Here is a 16,092-nt window from a genome sequence, read left to right on the forward strand (position 1 = left end):
CAGGAAATAATGCCAGGAAAATTGCACTTTTTTCAGATAAAGAGGACTTTATATAATTATATTTAATTAGGTTGATTAACCCTCCTCTTTTCCTGGGACATTTCCACTGTTCACTTCCTTTTACACATCAAGGGATCATTTATGTCTGACCAAACAGAGAAGAAACACTTTATATGTTGAAATTAAAAGTCCTCTTTAACTGAAAAGAGTGCAATTTAACAGTTTTAGGAATGGGCAATGTGTCTTTTCTGGAAGTCAAATATGGTCACCCTAATCATGACACATGAATTACAACAAAGTATTTTGCAGGCAGTGGATGGTGACTGGTAGCTAACCAGCAGCAGAAAGCAGTTTAATAAGCTGTTAAATGGGTGTTTTTCTGTAAAGCAGTATTTCCTGGACATGCTTTGATTGGATTAAACAGAGCTGTCTGTGATTGACTGCTGGAGAGGCTACTTGTTGAAAGAAGGGAGAGATTTGCATGCGCACAGAGTTGAGCCCACAGAGCCTGCTGCACACAAGCGCAGAGCAGGTTCTGTTTGTGCAGACTCATTACCGTACTCTCAAGTTGGTGGCACTAAGTCACTCAATGAAATGGCTGGCTCGTTAATCATGTCACTTCAGGGGAGTTTTCCGACCATTTTACTTGACATCAAAGCTTTTCGTTATGGTTTGCGGCATGTAAACATGCTAGCGGAGTTAGCGTTAGCATGTCGGTGCGGTAGCATTTTCCTCTCTCTGAAGTCTGAACTATTGAAATATTAACGGTGTGCTGCTGTTGCTGTCTTACCCTAATGTGATGCTGAGTGACTTACATGAGCGCTGAGCAGGGTTTGCTCAACGATATATAGGTTTTGCTGTTTCACCCCGCCCTCTGACTTGTCAACAAAGCTGCGGGAAGTGGAGGAAGTCCTTTCTTGATACTTCCTGTGTGCGACGGTGTAGTTCTATATTCATTAATTATTATTTCTGTTTCAGACTAAAAAACTCATGTACCAACTACACATGTCGCAATTGTGTTGAGCATGTAGATGTGAACAAATAAAAATAGTTAACTGAAAAAAATAAAATAAAATAAACCAAAATGATAGGGGGGCTTGTGATTATTTTAGGGGGGCTGAAGCCCCCCTAAAACGGACCTAACGACGTCAGCGATCAGGTGAATGATCTGTGAAATAAAGATGTCATGAGTTATGTGTTTAAATGAATAAACAGGGCTGCACCAGACAGACTGATATGCATTACCATGGAAACGCATGACACATTATTTTCAACCAATCAGAACTTTCCTCTGTCGTAGAGAGAATCTGGGATGTTTACTTAATGTGTCCAATCCGGTTTACTAAGATTCATAAACAACTGGGAGATATAAAAAGAAGGCAACGCCATTTTAAGTCAGTTCCACGTTAAGTTCCACGTTGACATCAGCTCTGTTCGATCCGAGCTCCAAGGAGTTACATCATACTCTCAACATTGTTTTCAACCAGCTCTCAATCCATCACCGCAAAGAGGAATACAGGCTGGCCAGCTGTATTTCCTGTTTTAAGCTGAGAACTGTTCAAGCTGGAGATTTCCGTCGTTTGTACCAACGAGACAACGTTCCTTCAAAATAAGAGTGAACTTGCTGACGCCTGCCGACTACTACCGGAGTCATCCTCAGACGGGCTTTGTAGTGCTACGACCGCTGTTTCACCAGCTCCAGTACAACCGAGGGTCCCAGGACCTGGCATTTCCTGATCTACACGGGAGACTCCATATACGGTAACGTGGTCACGGCAATATGGCGGCTCATGTCATCAGCTTCTGAAGCCTTGTGGTAGCCTAGTCATAACAAACCAGATTCGCTACGTCAGCCTAGAGATTCTGAACAAAACACACACACACACACCAACACGAAACATTCAAATCCATATGCATCCATCATTGAGATAGTCCTGGTAGATTGTTAGAATTCATAATTATAGAAATTAAAGATTCTTAAACGATCCCAACTCTCTCTCTTTTCTTGTCTCTCAGTCAATACAGAGTGTTTAAGTAAACTCCCTGATGATAAAAACAACCACTTCTGATTGATTACTGATTGTATAAATATACAAAATCAGATAATTAAATTATCTAATTGCAGTGTATAAATATACAACTTCAAATCACAACACCTGCAACGTTTCGTTTGCGGCTGCAAGGTAAATAAAACCTTTCTGTGTTTTAAAAAGAACTAAAAGATAGAATTAGAATTTAAACACAGCAACAACACACCAAAGACTTTGATCAGCTGTCATGCTGTTTTAAAATATAATCTAACATAATCTAGTCTTGGTTCTATGTAACTAGCTCTATGTAGTGTCCACCCCATCCTGCAGAGGTCTCTCTCTGTTTGTTGTAAAAACACTCAAAGAATCAAAACCTGAGGTCTGATTCATGCCAAACAGGTCAACCAGAGGAGTGGTCCAGCAGGAGAACTACGAACTAGTTTTGTCAAAGGGAAAACTAAAACAAAACTTTTGCACAAAACATCTTAGTTTTTACAGTTGAAAAAACACGATTTTAATGAGGATGTGTCTGAGCAGAAGCCTTTCCCTTCATCAGCACATTGTGACAGTATGTTGTGATTGGCATTAGCTGTCATTCCACCCGTCTCCTGTCTTTAAACTTGGCCCTGAGGATCAGATCATATTCCTCTGGAGCTTCTGTCTGCTGTTGGCACGTCTCCGTCTCTCCACCCTCTCCACCTGTTCACAGCCAACAGGTGGCATTCTATTGGACATGTTCATGAAAACACACAGGCACACACACACACGCACATGCACACACATTAAAATATGTCCCATTGAATTCTTGACTTAGCGTCTGGCGTGTCTCCAGTAAATTCACAAACAGAAACACCCATCAAGTACATGATCCTAATGGTTCTGTTGGCAGGTTTTCATGTGCAGGAGTCCCAGCGCTCTTTACAATGTCACGTTTATAGAAGCTGACACATTTTGAGGCTGATTCAGCTGCTACAGTTTTTACCTTTCTTCCCCGACACACTGACCCAACTGCGTGGTCAAGCTGCTCTAATGCTTTTCATGTTCAGCAGCACGTATCTGTGTGAGCGACTGTTGCCTGTGATGAAGATGAACCAACAACACAGGAGTCTCACTGATGAACTCCTTCCTCAGCTCAGAATCCAACCCCACAGATGCAGGTGTCAGGCTAGAACAGGCGAGCATCAGATTGGAGCAAACTGAGCTTGGATTATATTGCTTTCATGCACTTTTTCTGCTCCAAAACATGAAAGTTAATAGCTGAGATATTTTGATTGAAGATAATTACTCTTTTTTTTTTTTTGGCCTGTGAAAAAAAGATTGAACCTAGTTTAAAACAGGAACTGGAAGGATTATAGATAGATGAATAAAATAGAAACAAAATAGAAAATGTCTTTATTATACCTCATTGGGAACGTTTGATGTCACATCAGCAATTACATTTATTACAGGAGCAAAAAAGAGAGTAAAGCTTCTGATTGCGAGATAATTCCTTAAATGATAGGACAAAACTGACTCCAGCCTTTCTACTACCTATTTCAAACACAACTACAAGTTTTACTGGCAACAGCATGGATGCACTATGGGCCCCCCAGTATTACCTATTGTCACGGTCTGCCCCTGCCCTCCTGACTGTCTCTCTCCTGCCCTGATTAGTCCGTATTGTTCTCACCTGTCCCTCGTTAACCTGCCCATGTTTTCCTATTAGCCTTGTGTATTTATACCACCTGTTTTGCTCCTGTCCTTTGTCAGAGCATTGTATGTGCATGTCTCGTTTTGTCCTGTCGCTCCCGTTGCTATTAAATCCATTTTTATTTCATCCGTGCCTGCTCTTCTGCCTCCTGGAACCCTCCGCCACACTTGGTCCGCCATCTCCACCCTTCACATCATGACACCTATGGCTTGAGAGAGGAAGCCATCTAAGGCCCTGTCCACACGTAGCCGGGATCTGCCAAAACTTAGATATTTTTCTTCGTTTTGGCCTGTCATCCACACGAAAACGGAGTTTTTTAAAAACCTCGGCCAGAGTGAAGATCTGCGTTTTCTCTGTTTTGGGTGTCTGCGTGTGGACAGACAAAACCGGAGTTTTAAGGTCCGCAACGTCACTTTCCACGACAAAAAAATGCTGACATCACGTGTGCGACCTGTGTTTACACTAGCCGACAGCATGGATGCCCTCAGAGCTGCGCTCGCTTTATCAATTGTCCAAGCGCTTTTTGCTTGTTTGTTTTTGCAAGAGGAATTACTTCTCCTTGCGGAAGACCACAGACGAAGGACGAGGTTAAGAACGGGGGAAGTACTGCCGCCTACAGGTCTGGCATGTCCTTAACAACGTATTTATCCGGGTACGTGTGGACAGAGTTTTTTTTTTAAACGAGGTGGTGTGGATGCAAGTTTTTGGAGGGGCGGATATTCGTTTAAAAAAAAAACCGGCTACGTGTGGATTAGGTCTAAGTCAAACATAAAACACCTACTCTAAAAACGGGAGGGGGACTTAGGTTTCCTCTTTCCAGCACCTATTATCAGAATAAAAGTCAACTTTATTGTCCATGCCCCAGCATCCTGAAGCATAGAAATTAGTCTCTGCAGTGCAGCCTGACCAAGGTTACACGCACAAACATGTAGAGCAAAAGCAAATATAGGCAGACCACAAGAAGGGCCATCAAAGCGCTCATTTACAGTTAGATAGAAAAGGGTTACATGAGGATGAGAGGGGGAAGGAAAAAGGGTATTTCAGGGTTACTCCCAACAAGGGGTAGATTTTTTTTTATCTTTTGTGTATTAATTCTATGTGTTTCTTCTGATTACATCATTTGGTTCTTTTTAACACAAGAAAGGGTTGTTTTATCCTTTTTTGCTGACAGTTTCCTGCAGTGTTCTTCAGAGCTAACCGCTAATGGCGGTGTCACTTCCTTCTCCATTTATCCGTGGGTAGCAGAGGACGATGTCGCCCTCTGGTGCTCGTGCTCTCCTTGCTGATGACACTGTCCCATGTGTGATCCAACGTGTAAACCCCATCGTTTCTGTTCATGGTTGTGTGTCCATGTTTCCTTATTTCTATTACTTCCTTAATCCATCTTTATATTTTTGTTGTTCGGTGTTCATGATTTTTGTGTTGTCCCAGTCCATTATGTGGTTTTCTCTTGTGCAGTGGTCTGTTACTGCTGACGTCTTTATTGTGCGTTCTGCTTCTTGTTTTGCTGCTCATGTGTCTTCGTTTTGTTTCCGTCTCACACTTTTTTCTATATTCTATGTTTGTGTGTTGGGTCGGCGTCCGGTGTCTCCCATGTTTGTTTTATTGCAGAGTTTGCATGGTATTTCATAAATGACTCCATACTAATGTCCTGCTGATAACTTGTCCTTTGGATTTACTAGTCTTTTTACTACTGTTGTGTGTGATTTTGTCTGTGTGTTTTTGTTGTGTTTTTTCATTGTTGCTTTTCCTCATATGTAAATTTTATGTTGTTTGTCTCGTCAATATTTTTCTGGTGTGATTTCTAGTACGTCGTCCGCATAGCGTTTCCATAATTCTATAGTTTGAGGGGCAGTCCTCTGCTGCCGGCGGATAAACGGAGAAGGAATAGACGTCGCCATTAGCGGCCAGCTCTGTAGAAGCCCGCAGGAGTGGTTGAAGCTGTCAGCAAAAAAGGTAAAACAACCCTTTCCTGTGTAAAAAAAGAACCAAATAATGCAATCGGGGGGTAGCTTTGCTATGCCCTATGCTCTACAATGGCTAGCTCTGATGAAGACCGCAGGAGTGGCTGAAACTGTCAGAAAGTTAAATAAACCTTTTCTGTGTTATAAAAGAACCTAAAAATGTATACACATAAGAATACAAAAGATGATGCACTATTAGCTTTCTACAACTGATCACCCTTCTTAATCAGTCTCAACAATTTTTAGAAAATTATATTAAATATAATTTTTTGAAGCGCATTTTTTAAAAGTCTGAAATTCCTGTGGATTCGTGGCTGTTGCCACTCCAGACCGAGGTAAATACCTTTTATGTTTAGTAGCTCTGTGCCTTTTGGCAGCAGGTCACATTTATATCTAATGTGTGTGTGAGATGCAGCTCCTCAGACTCAGTAATGAAGGACAGGCTGGAGACAGAAGACAAATAGCTTTCTGAGTTACGACTGGATGGGTCCTCTCTGAGTGAAGGATTATCTTCATACGCTGACACACTCATAAAACATTGGGAGGTGATGTGAGCTCCCTGCACCCCACTGAACTAGGATTTCTGCTGCTAATATTAGAGCCGACTAGATTTATTTCCAGGGAGAGATTCTACAGGGGCCTATTTATAATTACAGCATTTGTAGATGCATCCATCGGGTTTAACACATCTAACCCATCTACTGGTTCACCGCTGACAAACACAGACACACACACACACACGCACATAGACATATAGGCACGCACGCACACACACACACACAGAAACACACATTCACAAACATGCAGGACACACACACGTGCACACACAGTGTGTGGGCCCAACCAAGGCACACCTATATCCACGCCCCTGACATACGCATGTACACACACATGCACACAAACGAACACACGCAAACACGCACACACACACACACACACACACACACAGAGCACACATGCACATTAATGTACAAGCACGCTAGCACGCACACAAACACACACACACACACATACACCCATAAAGAAGCTGAACCCAGCCTGATGGTTCTGTTCCTGATGGAGCTGTCAGCGGACACATCTCTCACCTCCTCATGGAGTAGAAATAACTGGATCAAAACTTGCTGCTGTTTAGAGCTGTTTACAGCTTCTGGGCAGAGATGTTAGAGGAGGACATACTAAACACACTATGCAACTTTTAACTCAAAGTAAAAACACAAAACAAAACATGTAATGAAGTAACATAACACCAAACTAACATTACCAAGCAAATGAAGTATACCGTAATGACTAAGTAACTGCAGATCAATACTTGATGAGTACACAGGCATGGAGTAAGTATTAGCTGTAAGACACAACTTGGATTGTGACGCCTTTAACCAACTCAACAATACACAAAAATGTACGCACACACTGTAAGAAGGCAAAAACCCTGTCCGCTGTTCTTAACAGGACAAATTCCTCCTTGACCTCCTGGCCCAAACAGGATGATCACATGAAGCACAGAATGAGCATACAAGGTTAGCCTAAGTACATGTGTGACATTAGGCAACACTGAACAACAAAAGAACACACATAGGAGAAAATAAACCTTTCAACAGAGAATAAAAAATTATGAGTATAATTGATTATGATTACCCTTAATAACATATCAACCAGTAACTGTATGTGAATATGCGTTCAACTATAAAACTATATATCTTGATGTCGATGGGGGCGGGGGGGTGTGGGGGGGTGGGGGGGGGCCGTAGTGAGACAAGTTTGTTGTTGTTCGTCTTTGTGATACCGAGAGAAAATCCTAGGTGACCAGAGAATAAAGTTTTCATGACTCCCAGTCTTTCACCCTCCTCTGCCTCTGCTGCCACCTCATTAAGCCCTCAGCCACTTCATTCATCTCACCTGTCCCTGTCACCAGCTCATTACACACACCTGCTCCCCCTGCTATACATCCACTAGCCAGCCACCAGTTCCCTGTCAGATTATTGAACGCTCTTTGCCAGTAAATCTTCCAGCCTTTCACCTTGCCTGATCACAGCCTCCGGACCTCGTTTTCACGCCTGACCCCTGCCTTGAACTCTGCCTGCCACCACGACCCTCGCCTGTCTTCTACCACGTCTCCAGCCTGTTCCCTGTACCTGCTTGTCCCGATCTGGCTTCGACCCGTGCCTGTCTTCGTCTCTGCTCTTACTTGAGTATTACCCCGGTAACACATCCATACCTTAGCTTCTGGCTAATAAAGACTTTTAAAGTGCTTACTGTGTTTGGAGTCCTCACAGGTCTTCCAAGTTCTGAACGTGACAAAAGTGGTGTCGTCCGCCATGAATAGGATGGTGTTGACGGGTTCTTTTGAATGCTATCTGTATTGGCTTGGTTTTCTGCATTTTAGCCGAAATTAGAAATGCAACTCTGGTGTAAGAAGTAGATGGTGTCATCTGCCTTGAATAGGATGGTTTTTACAGGTTCCGTGAATGCTGTAAAGTGGTGATGGTTTTAACAGATTCTCTGAACACTGAGTGCGATTGGAGGGCGACCCGCACCCACGGAAAGCACCGTCCGTGTGGAGACTTCACAGACTGGGACGTTACTCGAGGTGAATCGTAAGCTGGACAATGTTCTAGCTGCGATACCAGTATCAGTGCGCAAAATGGATGTCACCTCGGAGGGAGTCACCGGATGGTATGGACAGGTTTAAAAACCCAAATTGGCTTCACTGAAGGACTGGAATGATCAGTTTAAAGACTGAAGGCAGAGAGGAAAATTATCTCAGCCTGACCCCAACAAAGTCTTGTTATCCGAATCTGATGCCATAACAGTCTTGAGAGGCTAGCAACAAACCCCCACAAAGGGATGCAGACAGATGCTGTGAAAACCCAATCTATAATAAGTTCAATTTGATTGACCGTCAGAAGGTGGGAAAGTGCCCCGCTCCCTCCCATCTCCCTGATTGCTTGAGAGAGGTCAATCATCTTCTGGCTAAATGGAATTACACACCCACATGCATGTGAGAAATCAAACCGATCGGCTTGGCCTAAGGAATCCATCCATCTACATATAAATCCATACGTGCTTCTATCCATCCATCCATCCATCCAATAAACCATCTAACATCCATCCAACAATCCATCCATTATTTCATTCATCCAACCATTCATCCATCCCATATCAAATCTAAACACATGTTAATCTATCAGTTTCAGATATCAGCAAATATTTCTATATTCACACTTCAGCCAATTGTAAAAATGTACCCGTTGAACTATTCTCATTCAAATGCCAGCTGTTTAACATTTCAAATTTCGAGTTTTTAATTAATGTTCAAAGATTAAAGTTTTATGCTGTTTAGCATTTTTTATCCATTCTTCACCTATATTCTCCGCTTCATTACACTTGTTGGTTATTTTTGCTTCTAAATCTTTAAATACATTCAGCTCATTTTGACAGTTTAGCTTAGTTTCAGCTTCACTTCAGCTATTCAGCAGCTTCAGCAATCCGTTTCTGAATTTGGCTAATGCTACTCATTTCACGGTTCAACTAAATATAAAAATTAAACTGTTAAACTAGTCGTACTCAAACAACAAGTGTTTAGACATTTTTGCTGTACAGATTTTTAAATAATGTTCAGATTTCAGTTTTCTGCTGTTTAGGATTGTTTTCTCCGTTCTTCACTTTTTGTGCTTTATTTACATTTTGGTGCTTTTTGCTTCTAAATCTTTCAAAATATTCAGCTCATTTTAACAATTTTGCTTAGTTTCAGCTTCAGCAAATAGTTTCTGAATTCAGCATATGATGCTAATTTCACAGTTCAGCTAAATGTAAAAATTAAACAGTTAAACTAGTCCTACTGAAATAACAGGTGTTTAGACATTTTAGCTGTCCAATGTTTTTAAACAGTGATCACAGATTTGAGTTTTCTGCTATTTAGGATTAGTTTTCTTGATTCTTCACTGACTTTGTGTGCTTTTTTTGCTTCTTGGTGCTTTTTGCTTTCACATCTTTCACTACATTCAGCTCATTTGACAGTTTAGATTAGTTTCAGCTTCATTTCAGCTATTCAACAACTTCAGCAATCAGTTACCAAATTTAGCATATACTGCTAATTTCACAGTTCAGCTAAATGTAAAGATTAAACTGTTAAACTTGGCAAACTGAAATAACAGATGTTTAAACATTTAAAATGTCCAGATTTTTATACAATGTTCACAGATTTCAGTTTTTTGCTATTTAGCATTGTTTTTCTCTATTCTTCACTTACTTTTGTGCTTTATTTGCTTGTTGGTGCTTTTTGCTTCTACATCTTTCAATACATCAGCTCATTTTGACAGTTTTGCTTTGTTTCAGCTTAAGTTCAGCTGTTCAGCAGCTTCAGCTTACAGTTTCAGCTATCCAGCATTCAAACAGCATTTGTGCAATAAATGCAATTTTTCTAGTTTTATTTGTTCTTCTTATTTTGCTCATTTTGTATTGAACTTTGTATGCAATGATTCTTTGGACAAGTTAACAGGATTGAGATTACGATCCACAATAGATATATGATTGCAGCACCTCATGCTGTGTTTGCCTTATCGTGTTGATTCTGAACCTTGTATATCTGACCATAGTGTTCATTACTTTACTTATTATTTTTCTTGTTTTGATACTTATCATTTTTGTCTTGAGTTAATTGATTTGGAACCTATTGGCCCCTATGACTACTGAGATGATCACCTTCCCTGGGTTACCCCTTTTCTATTACTTGATTTGTGATTGATGTAGCTTTCATAGTTAGTGGTGACAAGTTATGGAAGTGGATAATATTTCTTATTACTTTACTTATTTTGTTTTCCTCCTGTGGTTTTGTTTTGTTGCTTCCTTTTGTTGGTTATCCTATTCATATAAACAGGAGGGAATGTTATGGAAAATTTATGTTTATTAATTCTTGATCATGGACTCAATCAACTGAATGTAAATGTATTGCTCTATGCCTCTCTGCATGCTCACTCATTCAGACACACACACACACACACACACACACACACACACACACACACACACACACACACACACACACACACACACTCTCTTGACTTCCCACACACAGACACAATCTCTCTCTCTCTCTCTCTCTCTCTCTCTCTCTCTCTCTCTCTCTCTCTCTCTCCCTCTCTTCCTCCACTCCCATCTCTACAAATAAAGTCTGTGACCGGACGTTCGGTGCATTATGCTTCGAGCATCTTGCCACAGTAATAACTGTTAAACTTGTTGTTCATTGTCTCCTTCTCTCTTCACTACAGTAAAAGGGTTATTGATAAACATATTGATAAAATCCATGACAAGTTCCCAAAACCAAATTTATGTAAAGTTGCAAGTAAGAACTTCCAGTTAACTCTATCAAAAGCCTTTTCTTTATCTAAAGATAATTTACTAGTTTCTATGTTTCTACTGTAAGAGAAATCTATCAAATTAAGTAATCTACGTGAGTTTGTGGATGACTGTCTACCCTTAATGAAACCAGTTTGGTCAGGGTGTATTATGAAGGGAGTTATCTTCTCTAATCTTTTTGCCAGGGCTTTACAAATTATTTTGAGATCAACATTAATAAGAGAAATTGGGCGATAGCTGGTAGGAAATACAGGGTCTTCGCCTGGTTTTAACAAGAGACTAATATTGGCTGAGTTCATGCTTGGCTGTAATCTGACGTTCTCTTCGATTTCCCTCACCATTCTGAAAAATACTGGACCCAGAATGATCCAGAATTCTTTGTAGAACTCTGCTGGAAACCCGTCTGGACCTGGAGCTTTCCTATTAGTCATGGATTTAAGGGCTTCCTGGAGCTCCGCTGGTGTTAGTGGCGAGTCCAGGACTGTAGCTTGGCTGTCTGATAATTTAGGAAGTGTTATCCTGTCAAGGAACTCATTGATCTCGTTATCCGATGGGTTTATCTGTGGTGAGTACAAAGTTTGGTAAAAGTCTCTGAAGGTGTTGTTTATTCTTTCAGGGTCATAAACTATATTCCCGGCTGAGTGTTTAACAGCAGATATGGTAGTTTTCTCTTTATTTATTTTTAACTGGTTAGCTAATAATTTACCTGATTTATTACTATGTTCAAAGTTTTCTATTCGTAGTCTTTGTGCTAAAAATTGTGTCTTTTTGTCAATAATTCCATGAAGTTCTAATTTAACTTTACGTAATTTGCTCAGTAACTCTTCTTCTGTGGATGCCTCTAAAGACTTAATGATTTCCTCTAACTCCTGAATACGTTTGTTTTCTGTTTTTTTCTTATGTGATGAGAAAGAGATTATTTTACCTCTCATCACTGCCTTTCCTGCCTCCCAGAGAATAGATGCTGATGTTCCAGGCAGGTCATTATGTTCTAAATATAAAGCCCACTCCTTTTTAAAAAATTCTATAAAACCTTCGTCTTTAAGCAGTGATGTATTAAACCTCCAGTTTTTGCTTGGTGGGATTGTCTTTCAGAGTTAAAGAAACCGGAGCATGGTCGCTGACAACTATGGGGTGTATCTCAGTGTCTGAAATGTCTGCCAACAATGAGCTGCTGACTAGAACATAATCCAAACATGAATGTGAGTGATGGACGTGTGAGAAAGAAGTATATTCTCTATGGTTAGGATGAAGAGATCGCCATGCATCACAAAGCCCATAATCACTCATGTACTGTTTAACTTTGTTAGTGGATTGCCAGTTGCGCTGAGTCCCAGCTGTTCTGGGCCTGTCTGTTAAAGTGTCCATCCAAAAATTTTAATCGCCTCGGAGTATAAGTGGACAGTCCAAGTGTTCGGAGAGTACAGAGAAAAAATTACGAAAGAATGAAGGGTCATCACTACCGTATTTGGACAGTACATGCTGACGATAAATAAGCTTTGTTTCTATACAGATATTTTTAGTATTATAAATATACCCTCTGGATCTGAAACCGTGTCCAAAACTGTGAAATGTATGTGTTTTTGTATTAAAATAGCTACACCTCTTTACCTAGAGTTATAGCAGGCAGAGAACATGCTGGGAAACTCAGGTGTTTTAAGTTCATCTGCAGATGTGGCAGATCTATGAGTCTCTTGTAATAATATTACATCTGCTTGCACTCTCTTTAGCTGATCAAAAATCTTTAATCTTTTTTCTATAGAGATAACTTATTCCTACTGGAAATGGTGTAAGACTTTTAGCTGGAAAACAGGATGTAGACATGCAGCACATCACGTACGCAAACACAGCTCTTAGCTCCAACATGCACACACACACGTGCACACACAGCGTGTGGGCCCAACAAAGACCCACCTATATCCACGCCCCTGACACACGCATGTTCACACACATGCACACACACACACACACACACACACACACACACACACACACACACACACACACACACACACACACACACACACACACACACACACACACACACACACAAAGAAGCTGATCCCTGCGTGATGGTTCTGTTCCTGATGGAGCTGTCAGCAGACACATCTCTCACCTTCTCATGGAGTAGAAATAACTGGATCAAAACTTGCTGCTGTTTAGAACTGTTTACAGCTTCTGGGCAGAGATGTTTGAGGAGGACATACTAAACACACTATGCAACATTATTATGACCATCAACTGTCATGTTGGGTACCAGGTGTTGGACCCACGACATACAGAATCACCACAAAAAACAGAAGGTGAGATAAATAAGATTTATTATAAAAATGATTAAACGAAGGGAAGAATAAACTGGAACTGAAGATGCTGTGAAAAAGGCAGGAATAACAGCAGACTCAGGGGACGAGTGCTCAGCGGGACGGAGAACAGAGGTGAGTATGCTGATGGATTTAGAGGCAGGAGGTAAGGACAGTCTCTTTGGCTTACATTTCTTCAGGCTGAAGGGAAGCAAGGAGGGAGGTGAGTCAGGTCTGGGTGAGTGGGAATTCCAACAGGTAGAAGCAGGTGGGGGACTGAGAGCAGGCGACCAGAGGGGAGCGGCGAGACGTAGATAGTCGTAGGAGTAGTTGGAAGCAGATGAGGACCTGAGCAGAGCGGAACCAGTGGGTTAAAATATCAATCAACAGAACACTTGGGTTAAGTGCAGGACTGGTGAACAGATCTACCCAAACTAATAATGATAATAATAATAATACATTTTATTTCAAGCGCCTTTCAAAGCTCTCAAGGTCACTGTACAGGACAAAATATAACAAGCAAGCAATATAAACAACAAGAAACAAATGCTAAAAGTAATTCCCAAAGGTAGAGTCGGAGCAGTGCGATGGATAATAGACTAAAAAGAGTAGATGGATGGAGGACAGTTACAGTGAGTAAGCCAGGCGGAACACGTGAGTTTTGAGTTGAGACTTGAAGGTTGAGAAGGAGTTTATATTGCGGAGGTCGGGCGGTAGAGTGTTCCAGAGTTTTGGAGCTGAGTGGCTGAAAGCTCTGGCTCCCATAGTACTAAGTCGAGCGCGAGGAACGGACAGGGAAGGTGAAGATGATGATCGGAGAGAGCGAGTGGGAGTGACAATGTGGAGGAGATCAGAAAGATATGGGGGAGCGAGATTATGGATGGCTTTAAAGGCATGAAGAAGTATCTTGTAGTCAATTCTGTATTTGACAGGGAGCCAGTGAAGTTGTTGCAGGACAGGGGTGATGTGATCAAAAGTTGTGGTCTTGGTGATTATCCGGGCAGCTGAATTTTGGACTAACTGTAACTTGTTGAGTGATTTTAAAGGGAGACCAGAGAGGAGGGCATTACAGTAATCAATGCGACTGGTGACCAGGCTGTGGACCAAAATAGCAGCGGAGTGCTGACTGAGGGAGCGGCGGAGCCGATTGATATTGCGAAGATGAAAATAAGCAGTTTTTATTGTGTTGTTAATATGAGGAATGAAAGATAAGGTGTTGTCTAAGATGACACCCAAGCTCTTAGCTTTGGCGGTGGGGAGAAGTGTGGTGTTGTCGAAGCTGAGTGAGAATGAACTGGTCTTGGATAGAGATGACTTGGTGCCAGTGAGGAGGATCTCAGTCTTATTACTGTTGAGCTGTAGAAAGTTAGAAGCAAACCAGGATTTGACTTCGGTGAGGCAACTGAGAAGGGAGGATGAAGGGAGCGGGGGGTTTGGTTGGGTAGAGAAGTAGAGCTGGGTGTCATCGGCGTAGCAGTGAAAATGAATATTAAATTTCCTGAAGATATTGCCAAGTGGGAGTAAGTAGATTATGAAAAGAAGGGGACCTAAGACTGAGCCCTGAGGAACTCCAGAGGTAACTGGCTTGGGGTTATAGTGGAAGGTGCGCAGTTGGACGAATTGAGTGCTATTAGATAGATATGATTTGAGCAAATTTAGAGGAGTTTTTGAAATGCCGATGGTGGATAGTCTATGGAGTAGAACTGTGTGTGAGATGGTGTCAAATGCTGCACTGAGATCGAGTAGGATGAGAATGGAAATCTGGCCTGAGTCTGCTGCAAGAAGGAGGTCGTTTGTAATAAACTGAGTAATCAACCAGCATGGAGAAGTGTCACGCTGGTCCTTAAATACTCTGGTGCCATGATGACGATGCCAGACAGCGGGGGAATCTCAGCCACACCCACCCTCAGGGAAAACAAACAGGAATAGTGCCCCAGACCGGGACATCAACAGGTGAGGGAAATGGTTTTATTTCTCCCAGAGCATGGTTCACTATACCGAGCTTAAGGCCGTTTGTGTGAACATGTTTGTTGTTTGATCATAAACATTTTTTTTAATGTCCACGATCGTACAGACTGAGTTTCTGATACACACATCAAGCAAAAGTGTGGCAGGGCGTCCAGCAGGTGACAAACTACTGAACCGTTCCCAGAGCTTAAGTGGACAACCTCGAACTGGTGGAGGAACTAAACATCTTTGCTCACTTCAAAGTCTCTGTCTTATAACAGCATCATCCTCACTTTAGAGGAACATGAAGTGAGGCGCACCCTGTCAACCCTAGGAAGGCGTCGGGGCCTGATGGTGTTCCAGGACCAGTGCTAAGCGGTTGTGTAGACCAAGACCAGCTGCCAGAGACCTTTACCAGAATCTTTAACCAATCCCTGGCACACTCAACTGTCCTAACCTGTCTCATGTCTTCAACCAAATTCTCTGTGCCTGTGGCTACTATCACACCTGTCACTATTGTGACTGACAAAGTGTTCATTTTGTACACACATCAAACCAATTTGATGAAAATATATTTTCTATGTTTATTTCAACATTCCCAAAGCCCTATAATAGAGAAAGTTTCAACGTGCTGTTTTGCCTTGAAACGGCCCTGGGTGTGGGACCGAGTGTTGAAGCTGATATGAATTCTATCAAATATATAAATACTAAGGATGCAACGATACCACTTTTTTCAAAACCGATATGATACCCATACTTGGATCTGAGTGCTCGCCGATACTTCTACCACACAAAAAAATGCTATG

General features: G+C 41.6%; 1 protein-coding gene across 1 annotated transcript in view; it reads left to right on the forward strand.

Annotated features, from left to right (window-relative positions):
• The first annotated feature begins 1,307 nt into the window (after positions 1-1,307).
• The window catches only part of LOC139062148 (uncharacterized), a 38,931-nt gene continuing 24,146 nt past the window's right edge, over positions 1,308-16,092 (forward strand). Inside the window, exon 1 of the mRNA XM_070542647.1 lies at positions 1,308-1,761. The gene's annotated coding sequence lies outside the window, so the exon portion shown is untranslated. The remainder of the gene's footprint in view (positions 1,762-16,092) is intronic.

Source organism: Nothobranchius furzeri, chromosome 12, assembly GCF_043380555.1.
Source record: "Nothobranchius furzeri strain GRZ-AD chromosome 12, NfurGRZ-RIMD1, whole genome shotgun sequence".
Classification (NCBI taxonomy): Eukaryota; Metazoa; Chordata; class Actinopteri; order Cyprinodontiformes; family Nothobranchiidae; genus Nothobranchius; species Nothobranchius furzeri.